Here is a 16,981-nt window from a genome sequence, read left to right as displayed (position 1 = left end):
ACAAGGTGTGGAGCTGGAGGAGCACAGCAGGCCAGGCAGCATCAGACGAGCAGGAAAGCTGATGTTTCGGGTCAGGACCCTTCTTCAGAAATGGGGGTGGGGAAGGAGGCTCTGAAATAAATAGAGAGACGGGGAGTGGTGATAGCAGGTGGATAGTGGAGCAGATAGGTGGGAGAGAAGACGGACAGGTCAAAGAGGCAGGGATGAAGCTAATAAAGGTGAGTGTATGTAGGAAGTGGGGATGGGATTGGTCAGTGAGGAGGGAGGGGCGGATAGGTGGGAGAGAAGACGGACAGGTCAAGGAGGCAGGGATGAGAAGGGAGGTTGGTCTTGGGATGAGGTCAGGGGTGGAGAGATTTTGAAGCTAGTAAAGTCCACATTGAGACCATTGAGTTGTAGGCTTCCGTGGCGGAATATGAGGTGCTGTTCCTGCAGTTTCCGGGTGACATCATTGTGACACTGCAGGAGGCCCAGGATGGACATGTCATCCAGGGAGTGGGAGGGGGAGTTGAAGTGGTTCGCGACTGGGAGGTGTCGTTTGTCGTGAACTGAATGTAGGTGCTCCACAAAGTGGTCTCCGAGTCTCCACTTGGTCTCCCCGATGTAGAGGAGGCCACATCGGGAACAGCGGATAGAATAGACCACATTAGTGGATGTGCAGGTGAACATCTGTTTAATGTGGAAGATTTTCTTGGGGCCTGGGATGGAGGTGAGGGGGGACGTGTAGGGGCAGGTGTAGCACCTCCTGCGGTTGCAGGGAAAGGTGCCGGGAGTGGTAGGGCTAGTGGGGAGTGTGGAGCAGACGAGGGATTTGCAGAGAGAGCAGTCCCTCCAGAAGACAGATAAGGGTGGGGAGGGAAATATATTTTTCGTAGTGGGGTCAGATTGCAGGTGACGGAAGTGGCGGAGAATGATGCGTTGAATCCGGAGGTTAATGGGGTGATACGTGAGGACACGGGGAATTCTGTCTTTGTTTTTATTGCAGGGAGGGGATGAGGTGCGGGAAATGCAAGAGATGCGGTCGAGGGCGTTTTCAACCACTGAGGGGGGGAAATTGCAGTCCTTGAAAATCGAGGACATCTGGGATGTCCAGGAGTGGAATGCCTCATCTAGGGAGCAGATGAGGCTGAGGCGGAGGAATTGGGAATAGGGGATCACGTTCTTGCAGGAAGGTGGGTGAGAGGAGGTGTAGTCTAGGTAGCTATAGGAGTCAGCAGGCTTGAAGTAGATATCAGTTTCGAGGTGGTTACCAGAGATGGAGACAGAGAGGAGGTGGTAGTTGCCTGGAACATACTGCCAGGGGAGATGATAGAGCATTTAGACAGACCATAAACAGGCAGGGAATAAGGTGGAAAGGACCATGTGCAGGCAGATGGAATTAATTTAGAATGGCATCATAGTTGGCACAGACATGGTGGGCAGAAGAGCCTGTTCCTGTGCCATACTGTTCGATGTTCTAGTAACTTAATAAAGGTGTTTGATTTAACCATGCTGTTGTCAACATAATTCTTAGGCTATTTAGAACACACAAAATCTTAATCTTAGAAGTTCAGGGAAACACATTTCTCAATCCATTTGTATTTGTGTAGTTACAAATACAATATTATATGTGTTTTTGTAATGGAAATGGTTTTAGTGTATTTAAATTAAATCAATACCAGAAACAAAATTATTGCAAAAATAATAGAAGCTTTAGTAGTATTACCTCATTTTGTTGTAAATTTGAATTTCTTCTAAAATATTTTACATTTACTTTTCCTTATTTAAACTTCATAATTTTGTGTTCAACCAATTGGACTTCATAATCTTTTTCAGTCCTTTACTGAGATTTTAAATTCAGAAGATTGACACAGATATCATTTTATTGTCCTATGTTGGCAAGTAACAATTAGTAACGAAGCTGTTAGAAAACAGTAAAACCCATACATGGACAAGCAAATTCGGCTCTAATACTTAAAGGCTAAATTTACATGAGCCTGCCAATTGGTCACCTTCAATCTGCAAAATGAGAACAAGTAGTTCTCATGACTTTTGATTTGAAGATCATTTCCTTGAGTTTGTTTTTGCTGCATCTGAACAAACAGCTTTCAGAATAGAATATTTGAGTGGAAGGAGGGGAAATGGTCCAAAGACTTGAAACAGGATTGAATCAAGAGTGGGAAATGTGTTAAGAGATTTTATATACATCCTTAATTATAAGTTTGTCATAGGCAGGAAGTCCCAAGTTGCCCACATCTAATTCAGATGGCCAAGCAGACTTTAGTTTTTATTTAATTATTTAAAAAAAGATGAATATAAGCTTTATTTTATGGAAAGTATATATTAAATTCCATGAGTGATATGAAGGAAACTGCTCTTTGCTACTGTTTTAATTTATACTGAAAACTATTGGTTGGCAGAAACATTGTTTTGTAGCATTCCTCATTTCAATAATGTACTATCTTATTTCATTTCCCACTGCTGGAAGAAATGCTATGTAAATTGTCTATTTATAGAGTCCACCAGGCAACAGTCCAAAAACATGGTGCAGGGAAACTGTGACTTCCGAATGTTTTAACCTATTCTTTATACTGTTAACTGAACAGTATGGGTGTTAAATTGAATTATGTAATACCCATTTTTAGCCACCATGCAACCATGAAATATTTCAAAATTAAGTCACAGTTGTATCCGCATACTTCCAATGGGAAGGGCACTGAATGGCATCTTGCAAAAGAGTGTCTGTGTGAGACAAGCAACAAGCACCAATTTGTAAAACAGAAAGGTCATACAAGCACACAAGAATTAAGTGCTGCAATAGGCCTCTAAGCTCTCAGACCTGTGCTGCCACTTATTAAATTAAGTTTTGATTGGCCTCATTTCAATGAAGGAATCACCAGTGCAATTTAAGTGTATTCTGAAGTTCAGAGTTTCTCCAGCAATTTCTGGTTTTTTTTGTTTTAGATTTTCAGTATCCACCATTCTTTTCCCTATTTTATTTTAACATGCGAGTATGACTTCCTTTGAGAAATGACCATGATGGGGAGAAAGAAGGAAAGTCACTCAGAGCAAGGTAAGTTGCTTAAAGAGGAAGGAGAAGAAGCAGGATACTCAGCTGGAGGCCAAATCCACAAAAATCCCCTTACTTCAGCTTCAGTCAAACTGAGGTGCATGCAATGTCTTCTGTTTAGTTCTTGAAATCTGTCATTACCACAACCACAACTGCAGCCTCAAAACAGTTCAAAAACAATTGTCAAGTCACATCTCACTATTTAGAAACATTGAGGTCTACAACATGGAATCAGGCCCTTCAGCCCAACTTGCCCATGCCACTCAGTTTTCCCAACTAAACCAGTCCCACTTGCCTGCACTTGGTCCATATCCCTCCATACTCATCCCATCCATCCTGTCTAAATGTTTCTTAAATGACAAAATTGTACTGGCTTCCACCACTACCTCTGGGAGCCCGTTCCAAACATCACCACCCTCTGTGTGAAACATTTGCCCCTCTGGTCCCATTTTTATCTTTTCCCCCTTGCCTCAAACCTAAGTCCTCTAGTTTTAGACTCCCCTATCATGGGGAAAAGCTGTTGGCTATCTACCTTATCTATGCCTCTCACAATTTTATAGACCTCGTACGCTCCAGGGAAATAAGTCTCAGCCTATCCAACCTCTCCTTATAACCCAAACCTTCCAGTCCAGGTAGCATCCTAGTAAATCCTTGTAGTCTGCCCTATGTAGAAGGTCACTTAAAAGCTTCACAGCAAGAGGATCAGAAGTCTGGATCGCTGTGAAGCGGACTGGGACAGAGACCGGAGTAAACTCGGGACATAAATAAGACTATTGCAGTCACTAGGCTAGTTTGATCTGAAGAGGAGCCAGTTAAGGTGGCAGTGGAGTGGAGTGAATCTGGAGATGAAGAGCACCAGCGGAGCTTACGAATAAAATTAAGGAGCAAGGTCCAAATTGAGCTCCATTGAAGCAGAAACTAAATCCCAATAGAAACCTTGACAGAATTTGAAAACGGTGCACAGTAGTAACAGTGCAAAACAGTGAGCTGATTGGTAGGCAGTGGATAAGTCAGTTTTGCCCACGTTAAAGCTGCAATGAAGAAAGGTAAGAGATCTTAGTTCTCTTCAAAAGAAAACTTAATTAATTTCTTACTTGGCTGAAATTAGGGTAAGTGTTTGTTTTTCAACTAAACATGAGATCTGCCCCATCTGTGTTTTTTAATTCATTGATGGGTTGTGGGCATCGCCATTTAGGCCAACATTTATAGTCCATGCCTAATTGCCCAGAGTGAAATTAAGAGTCAACCCACATTGCTGTGGGTCTGGAGTCACAAGTAGGCCTGACTAGGTAGAGATGACAGTTTCCTTCCCTGAAGGACATTAGTGTTGCACGTCCTGCAGTATGAGGGAAATCTTATATGCTCTTGGCAGTTAGAAGAAACTCATTTCCAAGAAGAGCCATTGGTTTCATCTGCTTGAGCTCCAGGTTTTGGTGTTTAAACATCAGCTGGAAGCACTGCAGTGCATCTGCGAAGGTGGGAGTTATGTGGATAGCATGTTATAGACCTGGTCACTCTGCAGCTGAAAGAAGTGCATTCTGGGTTGGAATGGGTAACCATCAGTCAGAAGAAGGGAGGCAACAAAACAGACGAAGGGTTTCGGCCAAAATGTTGACTTACCTGCTCCTCGGATGCTGTCTGACCTGCTATGCTTTTCCAGCCTCCACCTATGGCCCATAGCTTCTACCATCTGCAGTCTTTATTGCCTCCATAAAAGCCCTGGACTGCACCTCACAATCAACACTTTTTTTTTTGTGCGTTCCTCTGGAGAGTGCAGTCAGAACCCAGCTGAACATGTATGGGAGCAGAGAGGAAGAGCAAAAGTGGTAGGAGATAAATAGTGAGGAGTTTAGGCAGACATTTCTGAGGCCACAGATGGGACTCTGGAATGATGTGTTGACCCCCTGGAGCCAGAGCCAGGAATGTTAATGAATAGCTGCAAAGCATTCTAAGGGGAAGGGCAAACAGTCAGAGGCCGTGGTTCACTTTGGTACCAATGAAATAGGTAGAAAGAATAATGAGGTTTGGCAACAAGAATTTAAGGAATTAAGTTGCAGGTAGAAAAATAGAACCTCAAAGTTGTAATTGCTGGATACTGCCAATGCCTTGTGCAACTGCATGTAATAATAATAGGAATTGGTGGACAGACCGAATGAATGTGTGGCTAAAGAGTTGGTGCAGGTGGGAGACCTTTAAATTGCTGGACCACTGGGTCTGTTTCTGGGGAAGGTAAGACCCACACAAGTCTAACAGGTTGAACCCGAACTACAACAGGACAACCCTTACGGGGAGTGGGGGTGCAATTTGCTAATGTTGTTGGTGGGGTTTAAACTAAGTTGTCAGGAGAGTAAGATACAGAGTGGAAATACAACAGTGAATGGTGCACAGGCAAATGTAAAAGAAAAGCAACCTGGAATGAGTAAGAGGCCAGTGCCGTCCACACTGAGCTCAACCTTCACCTCTGAAGAGAGAACCACTCAATCCTCTTAGGAAGGAATGGCAAGGTTTTCACTCAAACCCTCCACTGGCTCAGAGATGTTTACTTTTGTGGGTTCTCTATCTGAATTATACTTAGGAGCACAGTCTGGTGAGCACATCACTGACACATCTCTACAGCTGGTTAAGGAAGAAATGCTCCTGGTCGCTAGCAAACAGACTACAGCTGGAGACCAGGTACCTACTCTGCACTGTACAAAAGACAATCCCATAGCCTTGGCTACTGGTGACTTTGTCAAAGCACACAGAGAGACTCAGCAAACAGCAAGCAGATTTATCAGGGGCAGCCGGTAAACTGGATTGAAGGATAGAGGAGTCCACAAACATTATCAGTACTGTTCTATCTCTGACACACATGCTCTGACTGCCTCCATGGACAGGTTGGCAACTGCCATGCAGACACAGCTCTGGCATGTTCAGTACCTGCCAGATATGTGCACAGATCTGCACTGAATCACTGTAGCTTTTGGTGCTCAACATCAGCAGTAAGGTAAAAGAGGGTTGATGGATCTTGACCTCAATCCAAGTGTCCCTTCATCTCAGAGTGACAAATTGCTGCCAGTATGCACTCACATGGAGGAGGCACCACCACAGCATCTCTCCAAAATGACAGTGCAACTGGATGTAGAAACAGAAGCCAACAGCAAGCTGTGTCCTGAGGTAACCATTCTGATTTTCATGTAAGGAATTAGCACTGTCCAATTTCTCAGGAAAGGAGAGGAGAATTAGGAGCTGCTTAGAAATGAGGTGAGATTAGCTATCGATGGATGTGAATATAGGAAAGTAAGGTAGTCACAACTCGTTAGCACAATTCACAAAATGTTTTTGAAATCTCAAGGGGAAAATTGAAAATTTCTTTCTCGTAGATGGGAATCTGGTTCTTTTCGTTCACACAGTATTTTCTCAACATTCTCACCATTGCCAATACTGCTCAAAGGTTGGGAAAATTACATCCACCATTATCAATATGTTAAATTGCATTTTATTTGCAGAGGCAGACAAAATTATTATGCAATACATTGCTTTTTGCTGTCATAATGTGGTAATTGAGTTTCAAGTGTCTAAGTACTAAATAATTTATGTGCAGGTTTTGTCCACCATGTGATGAAATATGATCTTGCAGATTCAACTTTGAAAGCTACAATTTTATTGTTTGCCTTTCTTTTTATTGTCCTTTCAAAGTATAATCCCATGATTTATTAGAATTTTATCTGAAGGTGAAATAAAATTTCTAGGTTGAGTTTGAATGCAAGTAGCATTCAGGTATTAAAGGTGCTGTAAGTGAATTAGATCTGGTCTGAATATTTTATTGGAAATAAGCTAATTGTTTAGCACATTAGTGCCAACCACTGAAAGAAACTAGTTTCTTATATTTCCAAGTACAGATAAATCCATTTATCAATAAAAAGAAAAATACTGCAGATGCTGGAAGTCTGAAATAAAGATGCTAGAGAAACCAATATGTCTGGCAGCATCTGTAAGGAGGAAAACAGAGTTAACACTTGGAGTGTGCTATGACTCTTGCACAGAACTGTTTCTCTCTCAACAGATGCTGCCAGACCTGCTAAGTTTCTACAGCATTTTTGTTTTTATTTCAAACTGACAATTGGTTATTCCATTCTTTCCCTGTTGTACAGTATGATCACATCCACATGGTATTAAGAACAACATGGTTCCACTTTTTCATTCTTTAAATTGTAGTCTGTGCCAATTATATTCTAAATATTATAAGTACACGGAAAATGTGTCTTATGTGTCAATTTTTTTATGTATTGAAAGAAGTTTTATCCCTAGGATGAATTAAATAAAGCTCCATAAAACATAGCTTGCCCTGCTTGAGTGAGTTGAAATCCTCCTATGGAAACTTGAACATGTAATTCAGTCCAACACTTCGAAGAAGTAACAAAGGGGATTGATGAAGGCAGAGTAATGGACATGATCTATATGGACATTAGTGAGGCATTTGACAAGGTCCCTCGTGGTAGACTGGTTAGCAAGGATAGATCACATGGATTACAGAGAGAACTAGCCATTTGGATACAGAACTGGCTCGAAGGTAGGAGACGGAGGAGGATGATGGAGGGTTGCTTTTCAGAGTGGACGCCTGTGACCAACAGTGTGCCGCAAGGATCGATGCTGGGTCCACTGCTTTCTGTCATTTATATAAATGATTTGGATGTGAACATAGGAGGTATGGTTAATAAGTTTGCAGGTAACACCAAAATTGGTGGTATAGTGGACGACGAAGAAGGCTACGTCAGAGTTCAACGGGATCTTGATCAGATCAGCCAAAAGGCCGAGGAGTGGCAGATGAAGTTTAATTTAGATAAATGTGAGGTGCTGCAGGACTTATACAGTTAATGGGAAGGTCCATGGGAGTGTTGCTGAACAAAAAGATCATGGAGTGCAGGTTCATAGTTCCTTGAAAGTGGAATTGCATGTACACAGAATAGTTAAAAAGATGTTTGGTATGCTTGCCTTTATTGGTCAGTGCATTGAGTGTTGCGGCTGTACAGGACATTAGTTTGGCCACTTTTGGAATACTGCATTCAATTCCAATCTCCCTGCTACAGGAAGGATGTTGTGAAACTTGAAAGGGTTCAAAAAAGATTTACAAGGATGTTGCCAGGATTGGAGGGTTTGAGCTATAGGGAGAGGCTGAATTGGCTGGGGCTATTTTCCCTGGAGTGTCGGAGGCTGAAGGGTAACCTTATAAAAGTTTACAAAATCAAGAAAGGCACGGATAGGGTGAATAGCCAAGGTCTTTTTCCTGGGTTGGAGGAGTCCAGAACTACAAGGTATAGGTTTAAGGTGAGAGGGGAAAGATTTAAAAGGGACCAAAGGGGCAACTTTTTCACACAGAGGGTGGTGGTGTCTATGGAATGAGCTGCCAGAGGAAATAGTGTAGGCGGTACAATAACAACATTTAAAAGTCATCTGGATGGGTATATGAATTGGAAGGGTTTAGAGGGATATTGGCCAAATGCTGGCAAATAAGACTAGATTAATTTAGGATATCTGGTCAGCATGGACAAGTTGAACCAAAGGGTCTGTTTCCGTGCTGTACATCTCTATGATTCTATGACTTTTGTGCAGTTCTCAGGGAGTTTTCCTGCAGTCCCAGACAGCATTTATCCTCAAACCATATCAGTGAAGCAGATTATCTGATCGTTTCTGAGGAAGGGTCTCGACCCGAAATGTCAGCTTTCCTGCTCCTCTGATGCTGCTTGGCTGCTGTGTTCATCCAGCTCTACACCGTGTTATCTCAGATTCTCCAGCATCGGCAGTTCCTACTATATCTGATCATTTATTTCATTTTGTGGAACCCTATTGTGTGCAATTTGACTGTCATGTTTCCCTGCAGAACAATATTGTTTAAAATCTAAAAGTTATACAACTACTTCCAACTTTCCAGTATCGTCTGGTTTCAAAATGCTAGTGTCATCTAGTTCTGAAACCTTCCCCCATGCATTTGTTTCTTCTAGATTCAATTATTCTAACACTCCTGTTTGATCTCATAAATTCTACTCGTGATAAAATTAAGTTTATCTAAAATGCTGCTGTCCGTGACATAGTTCATTGTCAGTTTCATTCCACATATAACTGGCAAGCACTTTGTGTCTTTTAAATGTTATATTTTATACATGCTTTCTTAGACTCACAGAGGCATAGCATTTGGATGTTCTTGCTTTTCACCCTCACTAAAAATGGACAGTCTGTATGCTCAGGTGTTATCTCAGATTCTCCAGCATCTGCAGTTCCTACTAAGTCTGTATACTCAGGCTGTTTCATTCACTGTAGTCAGATGAGTGTCTTGGAACAGGGTATGAGCTGGTATTATTAGAAGACACCATACCAGCAGGAGTACCTTCTGCAGAAAAATCATTTAAAAGTCAAGGAAACACAAGATTTAAAGGACCTTTACAATTAAAAGCCTTTATGTAAAGAAATCCAAAGGGTATCAATCATTGTGCAATACCCAAGAGTTATAATTTTTCAACTAATTTGTAAGATGACCTGATGATATTGCACATTAAATTAGTGATCGGTCTGGTGTCCAGCACAGAGTAGTCAGATGTCATAGTTCCTCACTCAGTGGGGTGAATTTTAAAATTAGTGAATGAAAATGGCAGGTTGAGTCAATGCTGTCTGTATGAGGATGGAGGTGCTGGCTATCACAGAATTCAATCAAATGCATTCCTGATATTAGTTGAACATACCCTTTGGAACATTAACATACAGAGAGATCTGGGTGTTCAGGTTCACAGTTCCGTAAAAGTGGTAACACAGTTGGCCAAAATGATTAAAAAGGCATATGGCCTGCTTGCCTTCATCGGCCAGGGCATGGAGTACAAGAGTTGGTAAAACATGTTGCAGCTGTATAAAGCCCTTGTTAGGCTATATTTGGAGTATTGTGTGCAGTGTTGGTCACCATATTACTAGAAGGACATGGAAGTGCAGAGAAGGTTCACTGGGATGTTGCCAAGTCTCAAGGGCATTGGCTATGAGGAAAGGTTAAAAAGACAAGGATTGTTTCCATCGGAAAGACAGTGGCTGAGAGGAGACCTGATAGAGGTCTACAATATTATGAGAGGCATAGATAAGATGGATAGTTTGAGGCTTTTTCTGAGGGTTGAAGTTTCAATTACAAGGGAGCATAAGTTCAAAGTGAGCGGGCAAAAGTTTAAGCGATATGTGCGAGGGAAGTTTTTCACATAGAGAGAGTTAGGAGCCTGCAATGCACTGCCAGAGGAGGTAGTGGAAATGGGCACATTGGCAACATTATTTAAGAGTCATCTGGATGGTTACATGAATAGGGAGGGAATAGAGGAATATGGACCGAATAATGGCAGAAGATTTGTTTTTTAGTTTAGTCGGGGCATGATGATCGGCACAGGCTTGGAGGGCCGAAGATCCTGTTCCTGTTCTGTATTTCTCTTTTGTTCTTTTGTTCTAAAAGGAATTGCCATTGGGTAAGACACGTCATTTCATTTGCAGACCAGCAGTTTATCCCAAAAAGTGATGGGCATGAATAGGAGCCCCAAAAATGGATGGTACATATAGCACACTTATTATTCTGGAGTGTAAGCTTTCTATTATTTTACTTTCATTTTGGTATTCAGGAAAGAATGATCATGTTTTCATGTTCTGCACCTTAACCTGTAAGAGACAAAGAAAGTGTATATCTACTACAATATCAAACTAATGGGAATTTGGCCAGATGTTTACTGCTCACAAGAAACCAGGAAAGATATAATTTGGCCAAATGTCACTCAATCAACCTCTTCCCTTTCAGTAAAGTGATCCGTCAGTAGTACCGTTGATCGCTACCCATTAACCAATAACCCACTTACTGATGCTCAGTTCCACTTCTGTGAAAGCTTCTTCACTGTCTTGATCCAATTACACTTGAAGACCTAAATGCTGGAGAAGAAATAGAGGTAGCTGCCCTTAACATTAAGGCATAATTCAACTAAATAGAGCATCAATAAGATCAACTGTTATTGAGCTTAATGAGGATCGAAGGAAAAGCCCATTAGTGGCCGAAATCATGCTGAATACAAAATGAATGTAGTCATCATTGTTAAAGGCCAAACATCACAGTCCTAAGATGCAGCGGTAATTCCACACAAAAAGCTTGAAGCAAAAGTATTCAGCAGGTTCATTATAAGGGCAATGTCAGACTGGCTGCAGATGATTCCAAATTGTTAGAGATGTTCTTGTTTTTATATGGTTTAGCTGGAAGGAAGCATGTTAAAAACAAACTGATTTGGAGGAAAGCTTGCTTGAAGAAATATGCTTCCCATTTGGTTTGTCTCATTTCTGGAAAGAAAACTCTCCTCTTGTGTTATTTGCTCTTTTGAAAGAGTAATTGAAGAAATATCACAAGATTGTATTTTCTGATCAAGCCATCTGTAAGACTTTAGAGAGAACTGTGCATGATCGGTGAGTTGACCACACCAGCCAGAATACAAGTCATCAGATGTCAGAACATTCTATGCCTTGTCCTTTTGCCTTTAAGAGTAACCCATTCCCAAAGTGCCTTATTTTTTAGAAAGCCAATCACTGCAGTGAAATTTGTTTGTATTTTTCTTTCCATGAAGAGAATCCATGTGTGTTTACGTGTTTTGGGGCTACTTAGACAAATAAGTATTTATACTTCTACAATACTGTCTGTATATATTAACCAATTACTGCATCTTTATTGAATACACTTTATTTTGATAATAACCTAATAATAATGTTTGTTATGAAACCTAGTTGATTGATCCTGTTGTTTAAAACATGATATAGACATGCCATCTGTAAGTCAACAAAAGTTTTAGTGTGCAGAGCAGCTATTATTACCATACTCTTGTATTACAGTGATACCTGAACTGTATTTTGGTGACATGCAGCAATACTATGGGTATACCTATACCAGACAGATTGTGGAGATTTAATTAGGCAGCTCACCACCATTTTCTCAATTATGAATGGGCAACAAATAATGGGCTTCCCAACAATGTTAACATCTCATGGAATAAAAAATGTAACTATACTTCCGAAGCCGCAGTGACACATTTTGTGTTAATTCTTAAAGCATACAAGGTGACTTATAAATCCAAGCGTTTCAAATAGTGAAAAGAAATAGGAAGAAAATAATTTGGATTTATCTTGTCTTCTCTCCTTTTGAAAAGCTCTTCAGTATTAATTTTCAATTTCTGATTATAAATGAGGTTAGTTTGAATTATTCCATAGAACAGGTCACATTGCCTTCTGAAGTTGATTGAGGCCTCAGCCTGTTACATACATCTGGCACTTTTATCCTTGTCATCTCTCACAGACCATTACCTTTCCTATTAAATCTTTCCTTTTATTGTTTGCTTATGGCCTTCTCCTGTTTGCTGTTTTCCACCTTTCCAATTAAACTATGGCAAATGTCTTTGCCCTCTGTCACTTCTGTTGGCCTAATCCCAACTTTTATTTTTCAAAACTTTACATTGTAGATTTAATTCTTTTATTTCAGGTGTGTATGTCATTCTGCTTGCTTCCTCCCTGCAGCACTTGCTGGCCTCTATGTCCCATTCAGCTGCGCTCATATCTGGGTCACTCTGGCCACTAGATGGAGTTTTACAAGCATCAATAGTTCTGGATTCTCGTACCTTCCAACAGCACAACTGAAACATATTGAAAGAAATGTACTTTGTTCAGCCTTTCGCTGGCCTGGCTCTTGAGCATTCCATTAGTAAGTTTCTAAGCTGCTGCGGCATGTCATTTGTAAACATTCCAATGGACTTTTCAATTGTGTTTATATCCCTGTTAAATTGTAATTGATGCCTGCAATTGGTATTGTTTCCTATTTAGAAAACAGACTATAGTTGCATTTGTCCTATCACAAGATCATATGGTTCTGTACAATTCGCTTATGAGAAACTCTTTTACTTGTAGTTACAGGCTATTGATAAGGAATTGCATCATAACAAAGATTTGTCAAATCTTTGCCGTTTTTCTCACATCTGATGTAATAAGAATAATGGCCTGCACTTGGGTATACAATGCATAATTTCAAAGTTTTCAGCTAACATGAAATGGCAGTAAAGTGGAACTAGTTGGATTTTACTTCAAAACAGCAGTTTGGCCAAGTGGCTTCCTTTTGTTCTGTGTCATCTATGATTCTTTGATAAGTAATGTCCAAAATTACAACTTAAATAGAATTAGGAAAATCTGAAAATTATATTTTGTGATATATTGTAGATATTCAAAACAAGCAACCAATGTTCATATGGCATTGCGTCAATGTTCATTGTTGCTCTTGTAATCTTTTCGTATTTTTACCTCTCCATATTTCACAGGTTATAAATTTGGTTTTGTCACTGAATCAGCACTTAAGAAGCCAAAGTCCCCAGTTTGGAACCCTCCTCTGGCACTTTAGGCAAGTGTGGACATTCGTGTAAATGCTGAAATGCCCCAATTGGCCATATTGTAGGGATGTCAATGTTTAACAAAGTTTTTGTTTAGTTAATTTGGGCTAATCCAGCAATTGTGGTCAAAGAAAGTTTTTTTTGTTTAAGTGAGGATAGCCATCTGACTCAGATCAAAAGTATCAACGTGGGTTTATGGTTTTATTACTCCTGGAAGAGATCCATTTTTATGACTTAAATCCAGGTCAAATGTTCATGAGGAAACCTTGAAGTGAAACAGCTTCAAGAGTAAAATGGGCTAAGTTTTATCCTAAACACTGAAAGGAGGTAGTTAGTTGCATTTTTAAAGTATATGGTGCAGATACATATATATTACTTAGGTATTATGTTCTGTAAACAGTTCTGCACTTATTTTTACCTTTACTATGTATCAATCAAATGTATTATGTTGTATCTAATACGTGCATTTGGTTACCTTAGTTTTAAACATACTAGTGATCGTTATGTACTGATATTTATGCAGATTCTGGCACCCTATGACAAGCATAACATTGAGTCAGAAAAGCAAAATTAAAGGCATTCTATCTGAACCTTTTGCAAAAAGGTTGATAAATTAATTACATAAATTGAGGTATAATTTAGTTGTAACTACAGAGATGAGTTGACCAAGACTGACAATTGAATATCCTAAGGAGATTTGGCATTTAGGATGGAGAGGCAAAAAGGAGGTGGAGGAGGGGTAGCACTCCTAATAATGGACAAGATTTTAGAAAAGGTTTTAGATGAGGAATCAATAGAATCAGTTTCAGTGGAGCCAGGAAACAGCAAGGGGAAGTTGGTTATAAGCTACCAAACTGTAGTGGTAATTTTAGGCATGGTCGAAATCAGGAAATTAGAGGAGCATATGAGTAATATGGTAATAAAGGGCAACCTCAATTTCCACATAGACCATGTAAACCATATCAACACTAAGCTGTGGAGGATGAATTCCTGGTGTACAAGATGGGCACATTGAGAAGCCAATTAGGATTACCTGTTGCAAAACCAAAGTTGCTGGAAAAGCTCAGCAGATCTGGCAGCATCTGTGAAGGAAAAAACATACTTAATGTTTCGGGTCCGGTGACCCTTCCTCAGAACTGATGTACTGATATTTCCGAGGAAGGGTCACTGGACCCAAACGTTAACTCTGTTTTTTGCTTCACAAATGCTGCCAGACCTGCTGAGCTTCTCCAGCAACTTTGCTTTTGCTCCTGACTTACAGCATCCACAGTTCTTTCAGTTTTTATTTAGGATTACCTGTTTCTTGACGTGTTGTTGTATAATGAGAAAAAGCTAATAAATAACCTTTGGGAAATGTGACCATAATATGATAACATTTCGCAGTATGTTTGAAACTAGGGTGTTAAACCTTAAGAAAGGAAATTATGAAGTATATGGGGAAATTTGGCTATGGTGGATTAGGAAAACAATCTAAAAGATTTAATAGTAGACATCCAATGCATATTACTTAAAGAAATAGTACATTACTGCCAGATATATATTTCTCCAAACACAAACTCCAAAAGTGTAATGTTAATTTGCCATGATTAACAAAAGAAGCTAAAAATTGCATTAGATCAAAGAAAATGATTTACTATGTTGCCACATAAAGTGTAAATCTGAGGATTGGGAACAATTTAGAATCTACCAAAGGAGAACCAAAACCTTGGTTAAGAAAAGCTAGTATGAATGCAAACCAATGGGGAACACAGGCAGACTCTAAAAACATCTTTAGGAATAAAACAAATAAAAATGAGTTTGAACAAAGGTTAAGCCCATTACAGGTGAGGATAGGAGAATTTATACCGGAGAACAGGACAGTAGTGGAGAAACAATACAGTTATTCTGTATTCACAAACAAAAACAGAAGTTGCTGGCAAAACTCAGCAGGTCTGGCAGCATCTGTGGGAAGAAAACAGAGTTCTGATGAAGAATTACCGGATTCAAAACACTCACTTTGCTTTCTTCCCACAGATGCTACCAGACCTGTTGAATTTCTCCAACAATTTCATACTTTTTTCAGATCTCCAGCATCTGCAGTTCTTTGTTTTATTTGTTACTCTGTGTTAGTCTTATAGAAGAAGTAATGAAAATCGGCCAGAGACATTAAGCAACGAAGAGATCTGTAAAACTGAGGAACTATAACAAATTATTATTAGTATAGAGGCAATACTTGAAAAGTTAACTGGATTGAAGATTGATAAATCCTTGACCAGATGAAGGAAGTCACAATTAGTGATTGCATTAGTCATAGAGTCATACAGCATAGAAACAGACCCTTTGGTCCATCATGTCAATGCTGACCAACAAACACCAAACAACACTAATCCCATGTACCTGCACTTATTGCATTCTACGCCCCGGCATTTTAAGTACTTGTCCAGATGCTTTTTGAATGTTGTGAGAGTACCTGCCTCCGCCACCCTTTCAGGCAACGTGTTCCATATTTCTACCAGCCTCTGGGTGCAAAAGCATTTCCTCAGATCCCCTCTGAATCATTTACTTCTCACCTTAAACTTATGTCCCCTGGTCACAGACATGTCTGCAATGGAGAAAAGATTTTTACAATTTTACCCATCTATGCCTCTCATAATTTTGCATATCTCAGTTAGATCTCCCCCCTCAGCCTTCTCTGCTCCATGAAAAAATACCCAGTCTATCTAGCCTCTCCTCATAACTAGACATTTCATCCCAAGGCAACATCCTGCTGAATCTCGTTTGCACCTTCAGCAGTACAATCATGTCCTTCCAATAGTGTAGCACCCAGAACTGCATGCAGTATCCCATCTGTAGCCTAACCAATGTTCTGTAAAGTTGCAACAAGACTTTCCTGCTCCTATATTCTATGTCCTGGATAATAAGGGCATGCCCTCTTCATCGCCCAGTCTACCTGTGCTGACACCTTCAGGGATCTGTGGACTTGTATACCAACATCTCTTTGTTCCTCAGTATTCACTAGGGACCTACCATATTTTGTGTAAATCTTTCCCTTATTAGACCTTGCAAAATGCATCACCTCACACTTATCAGGATTAAATTCCATCTGCCAGTGCTAGCCTGAGACCATCCTCCTCACTATCAACATCACCAATTCTCAGGTCATTTATAAACTTACTAGTTTACTACTTACCTTCTACATTCATATTAAGAAATTGCTGGAAAAACTCAGCAGGTCTGGCAGCATGTGTGGAGAGAAATCAGAGTCAATGTCTCAGGTAGAGTGACCCTTCCTCAGAACTCAGTGAGGTGCTGCAAAGAATAGTACTATGTCTGCAGCTGTTCACAATCCACACAAATGATTTGGATGTCGGGTCCAATTGTAATATTTCTAAATTTACTGAGGACACTAACTTGGTGGGAATGCAAGTATGAGGAGGATGCAAGGAGGCTTCAATAGGATTTGAACATGCTATGTGAATGGCCTAGAACAAGACAAATGGAATATAATGTCAATGAGTGTGATATTATTCACTTTGGTAGGAAAAAAAACATG

Source organism: Rhincodon typus, chromosome 2 (assembly GCF_021869965.1).
Source record: "Rhincodon typus isolate 14 chromosome 2, sRhiTyp1.1, whole genome shotgun sequence".
Lineage (NCBI taxonomy): Eukaryota > Metazoa > Chordata > Chondrichthyes > Orectolobiformes > Rhincodontidae > Rhincodon > Rhincodon typus.
The sequence above is the reverse complement of the archived record's forward strand: the minus strand, read 5'-3'. Positions refer to the sequence as shown.